Here is a 19,750-nt window from a genome sequence, read left to right as displayed (position 1 = left end):
AACACATCAAAAAGCTTATCCACCAAGATCAAGTCAGCTTCATCCCTGGGATGCAAGGCTGATTCAACATACGCAAATCAATAAATGTAATCCATCACATAAACAGAACCAAAGACAAAAACCACATGATTATCTCAATAGATGCAGAAAAGGCCTTCAACAAAATTCAACAACCCTTCATGCTAAAAACTCTCAATAAATTAGGTACTGATTCTTTCTTTTCTTTTTTTGAGTTGGAGTCTCACCCTATCACCCAGACTGAAGCACAGTGGTGAGATCTTGGCTCACTGCAACCTCCACCTCCCAAGTTCAAGCGATTCTCCTGCCTTAGCCTCCCAAGTAACTGGGACTACAGGCATGCACCACCACACCCAGCTAATTTTTGTATTTTTAGTAGAGACAGGATTTCACCACACTGGCCAGGCTGGTCTCAAACTCCTGATCTCAGGTGATCTGCCCACATCGGCCTCCTAAAGTGCTGGGATTACAGGTGTGAGCCACTGCGCCCAGCTTATCTCATCCTTTTTAACAGCCATAAAACTGTAAGCACAAACCCTTATCTGTCCAATAACTTACTGGTGGACACAGACTGTTTTCGATTTTCTTATATTACCAAAAAATTGTTGCAATCAACACCCTTATACTATTCGTGCATTTGTGTTGTTGTCGTCTTCCATAGTATAAATTCTAAAAATTGTACTTGAAATTTTAAGGTTGTAAGATATAAACATTATTGATAGCATATCCAAATCTACTCTCAAAACTATAATCTTTCACAGATTTTTAAGGAGCATATGGCTGTTACATGTACAGAATAATTTCTTCCTGCTCTGTTTATAAAGCTACTACCATAGCATAGAAACCTAAATTAATCTAAATATAAAACCATCAATTTGCCTGCATTTATTAACATATAAGACTTTTAAAACTAGTACAATGAAAATTGGAATCAGAACACTCTATAACAAAAAAGGAATCACAATATATATTACTGTATTTTAAAAATCGGCCGGGCACAGTGGCTCATGCCTATAACCCCAGCATTTTGGGAGGCCGAGTCGGGCGGATCACCCGAGGTTGGAAGTTTGAGACCAGCCTCACCAACATGGAGAAACCCCGTCTCTACTAAAAATATAAGATTAACCAGGTATGATGGCACATGCCTGTAATCCCAGCTACTCGGGATGCTGAGGCAGGAGAGTCACTTCAACCTGGGAAGCGGAGGTTGCGGTGAGCCGAGATAGCTCCATTGCACTCTAGCGTGGGCGACAACAGCAAAACTCCGTCTCAAAAAAAAAAAAAAAAAAAAAAAAAAATCACCTTGCTTGCTTAGTTAAGGCTTGACTCTTCTAAAATTAAAAACCACATTCATGGTTTACTCTTTAAACAACCTGGAAGTTATTTTAGAATATATTAGATTAAAATCTAACATTTTTTTCTTCCAATTGTTCTAATACATTGTTTGCATGCCTTTTCTTGTTTCTGTTTTTGCAGAGACTTGAAATACTACTAAAGTCTTACATATATTTGAAAATATTTCCCAGCTACTTTTCCCACTAGTTTTGCACAAGGACTACAATCATTTATTTACTATCATTTTATTTTATTTTATTTTATTTTTTGAGACAGAGTCTCGCTCTGTTGCCCAGGCTGGAGTGTAGTGGCACGATCTCAGTTCACTGCAACCTCCACCTCCCAGATTCAAGCAATTCTCCTGCCTCAGCCTCCCGAGTATCTGGGATTACAGGTGTGTGCCACCATGCCCGGCTAATTTTTTGTATTTTTGGTAGAGATGGGGTTTCACCAAGTTGCCCAAGCTGGTCTCGAACTCCTGGCTTCAAGTGATCAGCCCGCCTTGGCCTCCCACAGTGCTGGGATTACAGGTGTCAGCCACCATGCCCAGCCTATTTACTCTCATTTTATAATATATAACAGTACAAGCCTTATCCTAATTCATTTTTTCTAAAAATATATTTCATCATTATTGCCTGCCTTATTCTTGCAGATGAATATTAGAGTTTTGATAATAAATTCCTTCCCCACATCCTATCCTCAGGAGAATTTTTAAATTAATTACAAATTACATCTTCACAATACTGAGTTATCCCACAGAGGAGCATAGCACTGCTCTTTCTTAAAATTCCTCTTTTATATGTCTTAGTATAAATTTTGTATTTTCTTCATACAGGTCAACACAATTTCCAATTAATTTCTACATGGTTTTTATATTTTGATGCAATTACGATTGGAATTCGCTTCCATTATCTTTTCTACCTAGATATTGTTACACAAAAATTAAGAAAACTTTTTTTTTAGAGACAGGTCTCTGTCACCTCAGCTGGACTGCAGTGGTGCAATCATAGCTCACTGTAGTCTCAAACTCCTTGGCTCAATCGATCCTCCTGCCTCAGCCTCCTGAGTAGCTGAGATTATAAACATGTGCAACAATGCCTGGCTAATTTTTTATAATTTTGTTTTTTGTAGAGACAGGGTCTCACTATGTTGCCCAGGCTACAAAAACATTTTGTAAACATCAAAATTAAAAGTTTTTAGATAATTATAATTATTTAAAACATTTTAAATGGTTTAAATCAAGATGTCTATGTTTTAGGAGAAACGTATAAACAAGTCATCTTTTAGCTAACTACAAGGAATTTTTTTTAAAATGTATATTACTACTTTACTGAAAAGGGCAAGAAAAAACTACAATTAGTCAATTTTTTTTCAAAGTTCTCTAAAGAACATAAACTGCCTTTGGAAATAAAAAAAAAAGCTATTTGCGTGTGTGTGTGTGTGTGTGTGTGTGTGTGTGTGCGCGCGTGCGCGCGCGTGAGATGAGATCTCTGTCTCCCAGGCTGGAATGCAGTGACACAATCAGGGCTCACTGCAGCCTCACAGCCTTGACCTTCCAGGCTCAAGCAATCTTCACACCTCAGCCCCCTAAGTAGCTGGTACTACAGGCATGTGCCACCATGGTTGGCTAATTTATTTTATTTTTTGAGACGGAGTCTCGCTCTGTTGCCCAGACTGGAGTGCAGTGGCGCGATCTCGGCTCACTACAAGCTCCGTCTCCTGGGTTCATGCCATTCTCCTGCCTCAGCCTCCCAAGTAGCTGGGACTACAGGCGCCCACCACCACGCCCAGCTAATTTTTTTGTATTTTTAGTAGAGACGGGGTTTCACCGTGTTAGCCAGTATGGTCTCGATCTCCTGACCTCGTGATCCGCCAGCCTCGGCCTCCCAAAGTGCTGGAATTATGGGTGTGAGCCACCGCGCCCAGCCTAATTTTTTTTATTGTACATAGACAGAGGGTTTTCCTATGTTGCCCAGATTGGTCTCATTTCTGGGCTCAAGCAGTCTTCCCATTTTGGCCTCTCAAAGTGCTGAAATTACAGGCATGAGCCACTGCACCCAGCCAAGCCAAACACTTTTTAAAAAGCAACACAAATCTTTTAATTTGATATGTATGTTATCAGAATCCCTGTCTGATATAGGGTCCAGAATATTTATTTTAGAAAAGTCCCTCAAGTAATCCTGATGATCATCCTCTAGTCAAAAAAAAAAAAAAAAAAGTACCATCTCCAGGCTACATTACTATTTTAAATTCCTATTTGATCTTCCCTATAACCACAAATTTAGCACATTAAATCTCTCTAGTTTCCACCCATACCACTTAAAAAAATGACTAAATGAAATACCTTTAAATACAGAAATATAGTGGTATTAATAATTATAATCATAACATCATATTTCCCAACTCTAAAAATACTACTAGTTTTAAGACAGTAATTTATTAAGTACTTTAAAAGAAAATACGAAATAATATTTTATGAAAAAGAAAACAAAAAGCTTAACTAAATCTGGGCATTCCTGTATTGGGTGCATATATATTTAGGATAGTTAGCTCTTCTTGTTGAATTGATCCCTTTACCATTACGTAATGGCCTTCTTTGTCTCTTTTGATCTTTGTTGGTTTAAAGTCTGTTTCAGAGACTAGGATTGCAACCCCTGCTTTTTTTTGTTTTCCATTTGCTTGGCAGATCTTCCTCCATCCCTTTATTTTGAGCATATGTGTGTCTCCACACGTGAGATGGGTTTCCTGAATACAGCACACTGATGGGTCTTGACTCTTTATCCAATTTGCCAGTCTGTGTCTTTTAATTGGAGCATTTAGCCCATTTACATTTAAGGTTAATATTGTTATGTGTGAATTTGATCCTGTCATTATGATGTTAGTTGGTTATTTTGCTCGTTAGTTGATGCAGTTTCTTCCTAGCCTCGATGGTCTTTACAATGGCATGTTTTTGCAGTGGCTGGTACCGGTTGTTCCTTTCCATGTTTACTGCTTCCTTCAGGAGCTCTTTTAGGCCAGGCCTGGTGGTGACAAAATCTCTCAGCATTTGCTTGTCTGTAAAGTATTTTATTTCTCCTTCACGTATGAAGCTTAGTTTGGCTGGATATGAAATTCTGGGTTGAAAATTCTTTTCTTTAAGAATGGTGAATATTGGCCCCCACTCTCTTCTGGCTTGTAGAGTTTCTGCCAAGAGATCTGCTGTTAGTCTGATGGGCTTCCCTTTGTGTGCAACCCAACCTTTCTCTCTGGCTGCCCTTAACATTTTTTCCTTCATTTCAACTTTGGTGAATCTGACAACTATGTGTCTTGGAGTTGCTCTTCTCGAGGAGTATCTTTGTGGTGTTCTCTGTATTTCCTGAATCTGAATGTTGGCCTGCCTTGCTAGACTGGGGAAGTTCTCCTGGATAATATCCTGCAGAGTGTTTTCCAGCTTGGTTCCATTCTCCCCGTCACTTTCAGGCACACCAATCAGACGTAGATTTGGTCTTTACACATAGTCCCATATTTCTTGGAGGCTTTGTTTCTTTTTATTCTTTTTTCTCTAAACTTCTCTTCTCACTTCATTTCATTCATTTGATCTTCCATCACTGATACCCTTTCTTCCAGTTGATCGAATCAGCTACTGAGGCTCGTGCATTCGTCACGTAGTTCTCGTGCCGTGGTTTTCAGCTCCATCAGGTCCTTTAAGGACTTCTCTGCATTGGTTATTCTAGTTAGCCATTTGTCTAATCTTTTTTCAAGGTTTTTAACTTCTTTGCCATGGGTTCGAACTTCCTCCTTTAGCTTGGAGTAGTTTGACCCTCTGAAGCCTTCTTCACTCAACTCATCAAAGTCATTCTCCATCCAGCTTTGTTCCGTTGCTGGTGAGGAGCTGTGTTCCTTTGGAGGAGGAGAGGTGCTCTGATTTTTAGAATTTTCAGTTTTTCTGCTCTGTTTTTTCCCCATCTTTGTGGTTTTATCTACCTTTGGTCTTTGATGATGGTGACGTACAGATGGGGTTTTGGTGTGGATGTCCTTTCTGTTTGTTAGTTTTCCTTCTAACAGTGAGGACCCTCAGCTGCAGGTCTGTTGGAGTTTGCTGGAGGTCCACCCTAGACCGTTTGCCTGGGTATCAGCAGCAGAGGCTGCAGAACAGCGGATATTGGTGAATAGCAAATGTTGCTGACTGATTGTTCCTCTGGAAGTTTTGTCTCAGAGGAGTACCTGGCCGTGTGAGGTGTCAGTCTGCCCCTACTGGGGGGGTGCCTCCAAATAGATGCAATAAAAAATGATAAAGGGGATATCACCACCGATCCCACAGAAATACAAACTACCATCAGAGAATACTATAAACACCTCTATGCAAATAAACTAGAAAATCTAGAAGAAATGGATAAATTCCTCACACATACACACTCCCAAGACTAAACCAGGAAGAAGTTGAATCTCTGAGTAGACCAATAACAGGCTCTGAAATTGTGGCAATAATTAATAGCTTACCAACCAAAAAGAGTCCAGGACCTGATGGATTCACAGCTGAATTCTACCAGAGGTACAAGGAGGAGCTGGTACCATTCCTTCTGAAACTATTCCAATTGATAGAAAAAGAGGGAATCCTCCCTAACTCATTTTATGTGGCCAGCATCATCCTGATACCAAAGCCTGGCAGAGACACAACAAAAAAAGAGAATTTTAGACCAATATCCCTGATGAACATCGATGCAAAAATCCTCAATAAAATACTGGCCAACTGAATCCAGGAGCACATCAAAAAGCTTATCCACCATGATCAAGTGGGCTTCATCCCTGGGATGCAAGGCTGGTTCAACATACGCAAATCAATAAACATAATCCAGCATATAAACAGAACCAAAGACAAAAACCACATGATTATCTCAATAGATGCAGAAAAGGCCTTTGACAAAATTCAACAACCCTTCATGCTAAAAACTCTCAATAAATTAGGTACTGATGAAACGTATCTCAAAATAATAAGAGCTATCTATGACAAACCCACAGCCAATATCATACTGAATGGGCAAAAACTGGAAGCATTCCCTCTGAAAACTGGCACAAGACAGGGATGCCCTCTCTCACCACTCCTATTCAATATAGTGTTGGAAGTTCTGGCCAGGGCAATTAGGCAGGAGAAGGAAATAAAGGGTATTCAATTAGGAAAAGAGGAAGTCAAATTGTCCCTGTTTGCAGATGACATGATTGTATATCTAGAAAACCCCATCATCTCAGCCCAAAATCTCCTTAAGCTGATAAGCAACTTCAGCAAAGTCTCAGGATACAAAATCAATGTGCAAAAATCACAAGCATTCTTATACACCAATGACAGACAAACAGAGAGCCAAATCATGAGTGAACTCCCATTCACAATTGCTTCAAAGAGAAGAAAATACCTAGGAATCCAACTTACAAGGGATGTGAAGGACCTCTTCAAGGAGAACTACAAACCACTGCTCAATGAAATAAAAGAGGATACAAACAAATGGAAGAACAGTCCATGCTCATGGGTAGAAAGAATCAATATCGTGAAAATGGCCACACTGCCCAAGGTAATTTATAGATTCAGTGCCATCCCCATCAAGCTACCAATGACTTTCTTCACAGAATTGGAAAAAACTACTTTAAAGTTGATATGGAACCAAAAAAGAGCCCACATTGCCAAGTCAATCCTAAGCCAAAAGAACAAAGCTGGAGGCATCACGCTACCTGACTTCAAACTATACTACAAGGCTACAGTAACCAAAACAGTATGGTACAGGTACCAAAACAGAGATATAGACCAATGGAACAGAACACAGCCCTCAGAAATAATGTCACGTATCTACAACTATCTGATCTTTGACAAACCTGACAAAAACAAGAAATGGGGAAAGGATTCCTTATTTAATAAATGGTGCTGGGAAAACTGGCTAGCCATATGTAGAAAGCTGAATCTGGATCCCTTCCTTACACCTTATACAAAAATTAATTCAAGATGGATTAAAGACTTAAATGTTGGACCTAAAACCATAAAAACCCTAGAAGAAAACTTAGGCAACACCATTCAGGACACAGGCAAAGGCAAGGACTTCATGTCTAAAACACCAAAAGCAATGGCAACAAAAGCCAAAATTGAGAAATGAGATCTAATTAAACTAAAGAGCTTCTGCACAGCAAAAGAAACTACCATCAGAGTGAACAAGCAACCTATAGAATGGGAGAAAATTTTTGCAATGTACTCATCTGACAAAGGGCTATTATCCAGAATCTACAATGAACTCAAACAAATTTACAAGAAAAAAACAAACAACCCCATCAAAAAGTGGGCGGAGGATATGAACAGACACTTCTCAAAAGAAGACATTTATGCAGCCAAAGACACATGAAAAAATGTTCATCATCACTGGCCATCAGAGAAACGCAAATCAAAACCACAATGAGATACCATCTCACACCAGTTAGAATGGCCTTCATTAAAAAGTCAGGAAACAACAGGTGCTGGAGAGGATGTGGAGAAATAGGAACACTTTTACACTGTTGGTGGGACTGTAAACTAGTTCAACCATTGTGGAAGTCAGTGTGGCGATTCTTCAGGGATCTAGAACTAGAAATACCATTTGACCCAGCCATCTCATTACTGGGTATATACCCAAAGGAATATAAACCATGCTGCTATAAAGACACATGCACACGTATGTTTACTGTGGCACTATTCACAATAGCAAAGACTTGGAACCAACCCAGATGTCCATCAATGATAGATTGGATTAAGAAAATGTGGCACATATATACCATGGAATACTATGCAGCCATAAAAAATGATGAGTTCATGTCCTTTGTAGGGACAGGGAAGAAGCTGGAAACCATCATTCTCAGCAAACTATCGCAGGGACAATAAACCAAACACCGCGTGTTCTCACTCATAGTTGGGAACTGAACAATGAAAACACATGGACACAGGAAGTGGAACATCACACACCGGGGCCTGTTGTGGGGTGGAGGGACGGGGGAGGGATAGCATTAGGGGATATACCTAATGTTAAATGATGAGTTAATGGGTGCAGCACACCAACATGGCACATGTATACATACCTAACAAACCTGCGTGTTGTGCACATGTACCCTAAAACTTAAAGTATAATAAAAAAAAGAAAAAGAAAGACGAATTGTTGATAAAACAAAAAAAGCTGAACTAAAAGATAAGAGTATAAGGTCTTTCATAGAACCACATGCCACTTTTTAAAAATTATCCTTTATGTTTCTGGCCACCTTTGGTCTTTGTACCTGCCACCTGGCATTCTCTCCCAGCTCTGTATGTGGCTGGAGTAGACTCAGTTCATGTATCAACTCCTTAGAGAACCTTTCCCTATATACTTTAATCAGCTACCCCTACCTTCCTCCTCTCTCCAACCTGCCCATTTTCTTCATAGCATTTAGCACAATCTGTAATTATCGTTTATTTGTTTACTTAATGTCTGTCTTTTCTACTAGAATCTGTACTTTACAGGGACAGGCACTGTATCCCAAGTGACAGGCATATAGCAGGCATCCAATCATCTGTTGATTTTGAGCACCTTCAGCACTGACAGTGTTATTTCTGGCCATAACAAAACCTGAGATTTCTGTTTTCTAAGTTAAACTTGATAATTTTACTTGGAAAACTAAATACCAAATGGAAGTTAAATACCTTCTTCAAATATCGTCCAGAAATTTTTGACAAGTAGATGTTGTCCCAGATGCATGAATTAGTAACACCAACCTTGCCAAGGTTTGATATAAGAGACTGAATGATTTGGCAATTTTGTTGTCTTTGAATTAACTGACATAAGTCAGGCAATCTTCTACTGAGATAACTGTTCATTTCAAAGCTGTATCATAAAGTGATATACAGCAGATATTTTCAACAACAATTAGGAACACAAATCCAATTAATATTTCAACCCCACGTGGTGCCACTAATACCAACTGAAATAACTGAATAAAAGAATACATAAAGCCAAATTCTAGAAATACCAAGTATAGATGACTACCACTACTTCACAATTTACTTGGCGGGTCACTGAAAAGTTTCTTCAGACAAGTCACACCTCAATTTCTGAAAATATCAAATTGTGAAAAAAAGTGTGTCTTAAAAGTGAGGAAATAAGTTACTAGCGAGCCTATTAAGTATAAACATGGTACCTACCAGGTGTTTCCTATATTTTATCTGATTTAATAACAGGTGGCAGAATGCAGTGGTGTACAGCAGCAGTTCTCAGCTTTTTTGGTTTCAGAATTTCTTTCATTAAAAAAGTTCATTTATTAATTCATTTAAAAATAAGCCTATTACATGGTAACATTTGAAAGTGAAAATTATGTTCTTCTAAAACAAAAACAAATTAAGAATAGCGGTTTTTGTTGTTGTTGTTGTTGTGAATCTCATAATTGGTTTTTTTGTTTGTTCATTTTTTTGAGACAAAGTTTGTGTTGCCCAAGCTGAAGTGCAGTGGCACAATCTCAGCTCACTGCAACCTCCACCTCCCAGATTCAAGCAATTCTGCCTCAGCCTCTGAGTAGCTGGGATCACAGGCACGCACCACCATATCCGACTAATTTTTTTATTTTTAGTACAGATGGGGTTTCGCCATGTTGGCCAGGCTGGTCTCAGACTCCTTGACCTCAAGTGATCCACCTGCCTCAGCCTCCCAAAGCGCTGTGATTACAGGCGTGAGCCACTGTGCCCAGCCGCATAATTGCTTCTGCATTCAATCTGTTGCAGAAAAATCTCACTGTATATTTATGACAGAATGACAGTGAAGATGGCAAATATTATCTTTATATTAATATGAAAAATAGCTTTGACCCTATGGACCCCCTTAAAGGATCCTGAGGATCACATTTTGATCACAAACTCTGGAGCAAGGTTGCCTAAGGTTAAGGTCACTTACTAGCTATGTTTAAACCCTCGTACCCTCTTACTAGCTATACTCAAACCCTCTGTCCCTCATTTCAAAACTGGGAATAGCGGTACCTACTTCATATAGTTTTTGTATACTTACAACAGTTCTTATCACAAGATAAACATTAATAAGTGTTTGCTATAAGCATTATATAATCTCCATGATACTATGTCCTATGAAGTAGCTTGTTATTCTCATCTAATAGATAAGAAAATTAAAGTGTAAATGGGTGTGTGACCTATACAAGGTAACACAGTTTAAGTGGCAGAACTCAGATTTGAATCTAATGCCATAATTTTGAAATCTATGATTGAAAAACGCACTATGTACTCTGGTCCCTGTCTTATGGTTCATACTACACTCCCCACAGCTTTCTATGTTCTGGCCATACTCTCCTTTGAGTTTCTCTATAGCTTTACGTGCACCTTAACTCCAGCACATCTGTGCAGGCTCTTCCAGCCTAGAATGCTGTCCTGCTCCTGCTACTTAAGTGGCTGGCTCCTTCTGATCTTGTAAGTCTCAGCAGCCTTTCTGAACCACTTTAAGTAAATAGCAGCTCTTTTTCCATTCTCCAGTATTTTCCATTCCAACACAAGATTTATTTCCTGCCTAGAACTTCGGATTTTGTAACTTGTTTATCAGACCTCATTACTTACTGATTGTCCATCTCCCCACTGGATTGTAAATTCCAAGAGAACAGAGTACATTTTTGCATTGCTCACTACTAAGCATTCAAAGCTAACAAACATACTATGATTTCTGGATGTAAGACAGGTACTTAAAAAATATAGTCAATGAACCATACTGTTTATATGTCCTCAGACAACTCATTTAAACCCTTTGGGCTTCAGTTTCCTATAACGATTAGTTATTTTCTAACTCTAAAATCCTAAAAATAGATTTTAGTACCTTCATTTGAAAAACAGAATAGTACTGGTTACAGAGAAATTCTGTAAACATATATTTTCTTTTTTTCTTTTTTCCATTTTTTTTTTTTTTGAGACAGAGTCTCGCTCTGTTGCCTAGGCTAGAGTGCAGCGGTGTGATCTCAGCTCACTGCAAGCTCTGCCTCCTGGGTTCACCCCATTCTCCTGCCTCAGCCTCCCGAATAGCTGGGACTACAGGAGCCTGCCACCACGTCTGGCTAATTTTTTGTATTTTTAGTAGACAGGGATTCACTGTGTTAGTCAGAATGGTCTCGATATCCTGACCTCATGATCCACCCGCCTCAGCCTCCCAAAGTGCTGGGATTACAGGTGTGAGCCACTGCGCCTGGCCAAACATATATTTTCTAACTAGGCACAGCACTCTTAGTACATAGAGATATCTACAGAGCACAGCTATAAATAGACTGCAAGGTATCTTTTATTTTTCAAGATGGGGGTCTCGCTATCTTGCCCCAGCTGGTCTTGAACTCCTGTGTTCAAACAATCCTCCCACCTCAGCCTACTGAATAGCTGAGATTATAGCATACGCTACAGTGCCTGGCCTTGCAAGCTTTCTGTTTATCTAACCATAAAATATAAAATTCTGAAGATCATTTCTTCTACTGTATATTACATCTATACCATCACCTGGAAAAAACTATACTTAAAAGAACTCAAGCTGATATTCCAGCATGCAGCTTAATTCAGATCCGTACTGCCTTAGTTCCAGAATGTATAACAAAGAGGCTATCACAGAAAATGACCATCTTTTTGATAACTATGACAATGATGACCTTTTTATTATTAATAGTATTACCATTATTTAGAGATGAGTTCTTGTTACATTGCCCAGGCTGGTTTTGAACTCCTGGACCCAAGCAATCCTCCCGCCTTGGGATTAGAGCTAGGATTACAAGTGTACACCACTGTACCAGAGATGGTAATGGCAACCTTTATTAGCAAGCCCTAACTACAACATAATGAACAAAATAATAAGCTGCTGGAATGTGATCTGAAGAAGGTAAAGAACTACTTGCCGAGAAGAAAACTCACAGTACTTGTCCAAGCTCTCTAAGTACAATAATGTGTGTCCTTGGGAAAGTTACTTAACTAATCTCTGTCTTCAAATTCCTCACTTATAAAATGAGAATAATGTATGTAGCTAAGACAAAGGTTTATTTTTAAAGATTTAATAAATCAACACACATAAGGTCTTACTTAGAACAGTGACTGTACAACATAAGTCTTCAATTGATGCTTGCTACTATTATTATTATAGAAATATTATCAATATAATTATTTAATTTTTGAACAATTTAGGAGGCATTTTTTTCCTGTAAAGTACAGAGATTATTCATCCATTCTTTCAACTAATATGCACTGTGAATACCAATTACATGCTAGGTACCAAGTAAAATGTTAAAGATAAAACAGTGAGCAAAACTAACTGTGGTAAGTGCTCTCAAAGGTGTCTTGTGGATCAAAATTATGGGATAAACCAAGCTATACAATTATCGGGACAACATATGAAATAGCCAGCGATGGTTTTGCTACTGCTAATTTTCAAACTTGACCAACAACTATGCAGATATTTCAAGGCGTAAGTCTAAAACTTAGGCATTTAAGACATACTGTTAGTATAATTACCAAATTTCCTAAGGAAAAGCCCAGAGCTGCACTGTCTAATACAGGAAGCTACTTGTGGCTACAGTCTCCTATATTGGACGGCACAGATACAGAACATAGCCATCATCAAAGAAGTTCTACTGGACAGCATTGATCTAGATGTAGCCGGATAATGCAATTATGCTGAGTAAATTCAATTCTTCAATAAAGTTTAGATAACAGAAAGGTTTTTAAAAAACACATTTATAAAAGGGAAAAACTTCCAAAAATAGAATTCAAAGGCAATAATTAAGATGTCATTATGTTAGGTAAAACTGCTTAATAAATAGAAGCTATCCAGCAAAGATTACCAAAAATGCTAATATGTCTAACAATATAGAAAATTTATTCTTTATCCTTTAAAAAGTTAAAGTCTTAATTTTACCTGTATTAAGATCAGTTTTCTAAAGGAGGAGGTGGCACAGGAATTCGGCAGACTTGAAGTGGGGAATTCATTTGTTAAGAGTTAAAATATTTTCCAATTCTATAAAAAATAAAAATAGAAAACTGAAATATTGAGGTAATATTCTCAAGAATGTAATACAACGAACAGTTTTGATAGGCATTTACAATATAGCTTATCTAATTTTAAGAAATAATTATAGATCCAAAAAATTTCTGTAATAAGTAGCATACTTGTATACCTTTATCAAACCTAATTAAAAAGCATTATTTTGAAGACAGAAAGTCTGAATTTTAATTTCAAATTTGCCATTAATTATCTGTAAGACCTTGAGTAGAGTACTTAAATTATCTGGAGCCTCACTTGCATTATTTGTAAAATTAAGTCCCTTCCAGACAAAAATTCTATGACTCTTTTGAAACATGTTATAGTGATTTTTCTTTCTCTCTCTCATACACAGACACACAAACACACAATCATTTTTAAAATACCCTCATTAAAATCGTAATATGCAGTATAAAACCAAGCTTAAATAATAAGTATCATAAGCTACAAAATTATTTTGGATGGATTTCACATAACTGAAAAGCTTACCTTTTTTAGAAAAGAATACAAAAAATGCTCTTACTGAATTTTTGGCAGAAAAACACATTAAAAGATTTTGTCAGAATCATTTTCAAATTGCTAAAATGGAGACTTTTCTTAGAAAGTAGTAACTATTTTCATGTGTTTGCTGACTACATTATGCTCTATCTTCTTTGATACAAATAATACTGTGATAAAATCCTCTTAGAATTATTTTAACTGAAGATGTGTTAGGACCCCCTACTCCACCACAGCAGCTGACACTTTATCTCATATACTGGGCTTTCACATGTGAGTTTTGTTTTATAAGAAGGTTCTGCAGTGGAGGGAAGAACTTGAAAAGGACCAAGGGAGTATCTCTGGAAAGATACAAAAGAGACTGGTAGTACTTTGAGAAGGGGCACTTGATATCATGGAAATAGGGTGGGAAAGACTCTCTTTTTGTACCTTGGGAATTCTGAACCACAACCACCAAGACGATTGCCAGATTTTTGAAGCAGTCTGTAGGCAGAATGGCTATGTGGGGAATCTCTACAGAGACAAATCTCCCACAGACTTCCAGGGCCAAGGAGACAGATACTCAGTAGACTCTCAATTTAAAAAGTAACAAACAAAAAGGCCAAATGACAAGCACAATGAGTTTATTAAACTTTAAGACAACCCTAAAATAGCTCAATCCCTGTCTGGTTGAAGGTAATTAGGTCCTTACCAATTTGTGCAACAGAGAAAAATGTGATCCCTACTGGAAACATTGTATAGTGCCTCTATGGTTCTTTCATATACAAAGTCTGGCACACAATTTAAAAATTACTAAAAATACAAAGGGATAAAAAAAGACCAATAATTAAGAGAAAATTAGACAAGAGAATCAGACTTACAGATAATTTTTAAATGAAGTTAACACACAAGGACGATTATTTAAAGTAATCCTGATTAATAGAAAATAGAAGGGGAAATGTACAAAACTGCTGAAGATGCAACATTTCACTAATGGATTAGGAACTACAAAAATAATTAAATAAGCACTCTAGAACCGAAAAATACAATATGTGAAATTAAGAACTCAATATAGAGCCCTCTCAGTGCAGCCGGCAGCACATCAGTCTCATAATCTGAAGAATTTAATATATTGGTCTTAGAGCAAATGAGACACAACAGAATACAGGATGAGTAAACTAGAAGACAAATCAATAAAAAATACCCAAACTGAAGCATAAAGGGAAAAGAATGGGAGAGAGAGGAAGGGGAAAGGGAAAGTAGTGAAAGGAGGAGAGGGAGAGGTTTAAGAGAAATGTGACACACACTCACAATGTCTAATATGTGTGTGTGTGTCACAGTTCTCATACATATATATATATCGATATATATGTGTATATATATATATATATATATAAAACACAAATCCTAGAAAAGTAGAGAAAATGATAAATGCAATATTCTAAGAAAGAATAACTGGAGTTTTCAAAAACTGATGACAGAAATCAATCTAGAAATTCAGAACGCTCTGCCAACACCAAGCAGGATATATGAAAAGAAAATTCTACCCAGGATGCCGTAAACTAGGGAAGGAAGGGAAGAAGTAAGGATGGAGAAAAAAATCATAAAAAAGCAGCCATAGGAAAAAAAAGAGTTGCTCTTCAAAAAACAGTAAGACTCACAAATTTCTCAACAGAAACAATAGAAGCCAAAATATAACAGAATAACACTGTTAAAGGGCCAAAGAGAAAATAACTGCCAATCTAGAATACTATGCCTAGCAAAACTATCCTTCAAAAATAAAGGAGAAAATTTAAAATTAGAAAAAAAAAAAAAAAAAAAAAAATCTCACCTTCAAGCCTGTACTAAAAGAAACTTAAAAGGAATTATTCAGACAGAAGGAAATTATCCTAAATCATAAACATGGAAATGTAGGAAGAAATAAACAATATCATTCACTCAGTTCTGGGACATAAATATATATATATATATATATCGGGGTAAACAGTGTAAGGAAATGTTAATAGTGACAGTTCAAAACAGTAACTGAAATGCCTTATAAGGTTTAAAGGTTCTAAGATTTTAGTAGCTGTGTGACACTAGTAATGGTAATAGTTTGTATTATACTGTAAAAAGTTAAAGAAGGAAGTTGTAATTTTTAGGATAACCATTACAACAAAATTATATATATATATGAAACAAGTTAGAAGGAAAATATAACATTTAATCTAAAAGCAGGCAAGAAATAGGAAAAAAAAACAGATGGGCCAAATAGCAAATGACAGTAAGATTATACATATAAACCCAACTATATTAATAATTATATTACAGTATATAGACCAAGCTTGTCCAACTCACAGCCCAGGGAGGGCTTTGAATGTGGCCCGACACAAATTTGTAAACTCTCTTAAAACATTATGAGATTTTTTTTTTGCAATTTTTTTTGCAATTTTTTTTTTTTTTTTTTTTAGCTCATCAGCTATCATTCGTGTTAGTGTATTTTATGTGTGGCCCAAGACATTCTTCTGCTTCCAGTGTGACCCAGGGAAGCCAAAAGAGTAGATACCCTGATATAGAAAAAAATTCTTCTAGTAAAAGACGGATTTTGTCAGACTGGATTAAACAAAGAAGCACAGTCCTTAAAAAAGACACTCTAATTTCAGAGAAAGATTTAGAATTTATGGCAAGAATGATTATTAGAGATTAAAGTAATATTAATGAAGGGATCAATCCAACAGGAAGGTACCACAATCATAAACTTATATGTACCCAGTAACCTCAAGATACATAAAGCAGCAGGGCATGGTGGCTCAAGCCTATGATTACAGCACTTTGGGAGGCTTGAGCTCAGGAGTTTAAGACCAGTCTGGGCAACATGGCAAAACCCATTATCTACAAAACAAACAAACAAACAAACAAAAACAACAACCAGGGTGTGGTGGTGTGTGCCTGTAGTCCCAGCTACTTGGGAGGCTGGGAGGATCACTTGAGCCCAGGAGGTCAAGGCTGCAGTGAGCCACGATCATACCACTGCACTCCCGCCATGGCAACAGAGTAAGACTCTGTCTTAAAAAAAAAAAAAAAAAAGAAAACAAAACAAAAACATAAAGCAAAAATTTGCAGAATTAAAAGGAGAAAAAGACAAAGCCATAATAATAGTTGGAGACCCACATCTCTCTCAGCAAATTGACAGAAAAAGCAACCAAAAATCAGTAAGATCTGAATGGTGCAATTAACAAACAACCAAAATGACTAATACAGAACACTGTACCTAGTAACTACACAATTTGAATTCTATTCTTTTTTCTTTTCTGTTTTTTTGAGATGGAGTCTCGCTCTATCGCCCAGGCTAGAGTGCACTGGCACGATCTTGGCTCACTGCAACCTCTGCCTCCCAGGTTCAAACGATTCTCCTGCCTCAGCCCCCTGAGTAGCTGGGATTACAGGCGCGTGCCACCACCCCCCACTTTTTTTTTTTTTTTTTTGTATTTTTAGTAGAGATGGGGTTTCACCACGTTGGCCAGGGTGGTCTCGATCCTCTGACCTCGTGATCCACCCGCCTTGGCCTTCCAAAGTGCTGAGATTACAGGCGTGAGCCACCACGCCTGGCCAAAATTTGAATTCTTTTCAAAGACTCCCTGCATACTCAGCCACAAGAGAAGTTTCAACATACTTCAAGAAAGATGATGGCATTTAAAGTATGGTTTCTAATCACAATAAAAATAAGCTACAAATCATTTACAACAATAACAAAAATAATAAATAAAAATCTAGAAAAACATCAACTACCTGGAAAATTAAAATTACATTTCTTTTTTATTTTTTAAATTTAAAATTAAATAGAGATAGGGTCTCACCATGTTGCCCAGGCAGGTCTTGAACTCCTGGGCTCAGGCAATCCTCCTGCCTCAGCCTCCCAAAGTGCTGGGATTACAGGCGTGAGCCACTGCACCTGGCCTAAAACTACATTCCTAAATTATCTATAGGTCAAAGAAGAAATCTCTACAAAAAATAAAAAAAAAATAAGCTGGGTGTGGTGACGCACACCTGTGGTCCCAGCTACTCAAGAGGCTGTGAGGTGGGAGGATTGTTTGAGCCCACGAGTTTAAGGCTGCAGTGAGCCATAACTGTGCCACGGCACTCCAGCCCGGGCAACAGAGCGAGACCCTGCCTCAAAAAAAAAAAATCCCCCCAAAACAAACAAAAAAAAACATGTCAGTATAAAATGGACACATTTCTTAAAAAATATAAATTACTAATGTTGAAAGAAATAGAATATCCAAATAGCCCAAAAGCAAATAAAGAAATGGAATGTGATACTAAAAATCTTTCCTTAAAGAAAATCTCAAGTAAAGATGGTTTCACCAGTGAATTCTTCCAATTACAGGAGAAACCACACCAAGCTTATAAAAGTCTTCCAGGGAATAGAAAATAATAAATATGCTGAGGAGGGAGAATCTCTTGAACCCCGTAGGCGGAGGTTACAGTGAGCCGAGATCGTGCCACTGCACTCCAGCCTGGGTGACACAGCAAGACCTTGTCTCAACAAAAGAAAAAAAAAAGGAATAAAGACTTCCTAACTATTTTTAAGAACCATTACAATAGCCAGACGCAGTGGCTCATGTCTATAATCTCAGTACTTTGGGAGGCTGAGGTAGCCGGATCACTTAAGGTCAGGAGTTCGAGACCAGCCTGGCCAAACATGGTGAAACCCCATCCCTACTAAAAATATAAAAATTAGCCAGGTGTGGTGGTGGGTGCCTGTAATCCCAGCTACTCGGGAGGCTGAGGCAGGAGAATCGCTTGAACCCAGGAGGTGGAAGTTGCAGTGAGCCAAGATCACACCATTGCACTCCAGCCTGGGAGACAGAGCGAGACTCCATCTCAAATAAATTGACCACATAGTTGGAAGTAAAGCTCTCCTCAGCAAATGTAAAAGAACAGAAATTATAACAAACTGTCTCTCAGACCACAGTGCAATCAAACTAGAACTCAGGATTAAGAAACTCACTCAAAACCGCTCAACTACATGGAAACTGAACAACCTGCTCCTGAATGACTATTGGGTACATAATGAAATGAAGGCAGAAATAAAGATGTTCTTTGAAACCAACGAGAACAAAGACACAACATACCAAAATCTCTCGGACACGTTCAAAGCAGTGTGTACAGGGAAATTTATAGCACTAAATGCCCACAAGAGAAAGCACGAAAGATCCAAAATTGACACCCTAACATCACAATTAAAAGAACTAGAAAAGCAAGAGCAAACACATTCAAAAGCTAGCAGAAGGCAAGAAATAACTAAAATCAGAGCAGAACTGAAGGAAATAGAGACACAAAAAACCCTTCAAAAAATTAATGAATCCAGGAGCTGGTTTTTTGAAAAGATCAACAAAATTGATAGACCGCTAGCAAGACTAATAAAGAAGAAAAGAGAGAAGAATCAAATAGATGCAATAAAAAATGAAAAAGGGGATATCACCACCGATCCCACAGAAATACAATCTACCATCAGAGAATACTACAAACACCTCTATGCAAATAAACTAGAAAATCTAGAAGAAATGGATGAATTCCTTGACAAATACACCCTCCCAAGACTAAACCAGGAAGAAGTTGTATCTCTGAATAGACCAATAACAGGTTCTGAAATTGTGGCAATAATCAATAGCTTACCAACCAAAAAGAGTCCAGGACCTGATGGATTCACAGCCGAATTCTACCAGAGGTACAAGGAGGAACTGGTACCATTCCTTCTGAAACTATTCCAATCGATAGAAAAAGAGGGAATCCTCCCTAACACATTTTATGAAGCCAGCATCGTCCTGATACCAAAGCCTGGCAGAGACATAACCAAAAAAGAGAATTTCAGACCAATATCCTTGATGAACATTGATGCAAAAATCCTCAATAAAATACTGGCAAAC

General features: G+C 37.8%; 1 protein-coding gene across 4 annotated transcripts in view; it reads right to left on the bottom strand.

Moving 5' to 3' along the window:
* HYCC2 (hyccin PI4KA lipid kinase complex subunit 2) overlaps nucleotides 1-19,750 on the bottom strand; it is a 102,859-nt gene that overhangs the window by 55,070 nt on the left and 28,039 nt on the right. For all 4 annotated transcript variants that reach the window (XM_058439774.1, XM_032754999.2, XM_032755001.2 and 1 more), the window contains exon 2: nucleotides 13,242-13,340. The gene's annotated coding sequence lies outside the window, so the exon portion shown is untranslated. The remainder of the gene's footprint in view (nucleotides 1-13,241; nucleotides 13,341-19,750) is intronic.

The sequence above is a fragment of the Hylobates moloch genome, unplaced genomic scaffold (genome assembly GCF_009828535.3).
Source record: "Hylobates moloch isolate HMO894 unplaced genomic scaffold, HMol_V3 SCAFFOLD_1, whole genome shotgun sequence".
In the NCBI taxonomy this organism is placed as follows: Eukaryota; Metazoa; Chordata; class Mammalia; order Primates; family Hylobatidae; genus Hylobates; species Hylobates moloch.
The sequence above is the reverse complement of the archived record's forward strand: the minus strand, read 5'-3'. Positions and strand labels throughout refer to the sequence as shown.